This window comes from Aphanomyces invadans, assembly GCF_000520115.1.
Source record: "Aphanomyces invadans strain NJM9701 unplaced genomic scaffold supercont1.6, whole genome shotgun sequence".
Taxonomy (NCBI): domain Eukaryota; phylum Oomycota; class Saprolegniomycetes; order Saprolegniales; family Verrucalvaceae; genus Aphanomyces; species Aphanomyces invadans.
The window spans coordinates 256,698-257,952 of NW_008580151.1; positions in this window are offsets into that span (position 1 = coordinate 256,698).

Here is a 1,255-nt window from a genome sequence, read left to right on the forward strand (position 1 = left end):
CGACTGTGACTGCGGCGGCAAGCGACACGTTTCTGAATCGAATCTCGACTTGCGGCATCGCTTACCCGGTCGCGATTTCGAGGTAGTTGGCCAGCTTCGCATGGAACTTCTCCGACCAGTCGGCCAAGAACCCGTCGGCGGACGGAGGGCTCGCCTTATCCACGTCGGGGCTCGATGCTGGTGCGACTCATGTGCGCAGGCAAGGACAGTTGCGAAATGACAACCGCCAGCAATCTCCCAACGATACGGCCACAACATGTGGGCCCAGGGCTGCGTGGACGGGTGGCGTCGCTGCCGTGCACGTGGTTGCGGGGAGTTCCCTCGCGGATCGCTTCGCTTTCGATTCGGTGCGACACCACTTTTCACCAGAATCGACCAATTCAAATGGTTGAATCGACCAAACTTTGGATCTGACGGCCGGGGCGGAATGATTTGCGGCACACCACAACACCCCCAGCCCCTCGTCCGTGGATCCGATGTTGCCGTAAGCACGGCATCTACTGGGCACCGACGTTGCCGCGAGTCCGTTGCGGACATGGCGCTGGCTGCGACAGCCAACGCCCGCGAAGTCGTTTTCGAGACGAACGCGCCGGTTGTCCGTGTGCGTCTACGTCGGCTGCCCGTTCGTCCGTTCGTTCCTGCCTACGTGCATGCGAACTTCTAGTGTCGTTGCGGCCGCCGGCCAACGCGACAGACCACACCATACATGGGCCACAACGCCGCATCCTGTTGTCATTACCATCGTGACGGAATGACCTGCCACGACAAGATGGCTCACCGTCGGAAGGATGTGCCGCGTGCTTGCCATCTCGGTCCATCGCGAATGGAAACCGAGGGATGCCACCGCATGGTGGTGGTCAACATGAGGCGCCAACGTATGATTTTTGCCTCGTTTTTTGGCCATATTACACAAAATGGAATCGTTGAAGGTTCCATTTTGTGAATGTTTTTTGCCTCGTTTTTTGGCCATATTACACAAAATGGAATCGTTGAAGGTTCCACTTTGTCGAATATGGCCAAAAAACGAGGCAAAAAACATTCGAAAATGAGGATACATTGTCCACGAATTTTCGTCGAATCGAAAAAAGCATCAAAATCTGGCAGCAGCCTGACGATCTTGATGCGCAGTTGTAGCATCCGTAGACAACGAAGCAACGACGCTTCCTGGTATGGTTGAACAGAGTCGGAAGCTCGTTGTCTTTGGTCGCGACTGTGACTGCGGCGGCAAGCGACACGTTTCTGAATCGAATCTCGA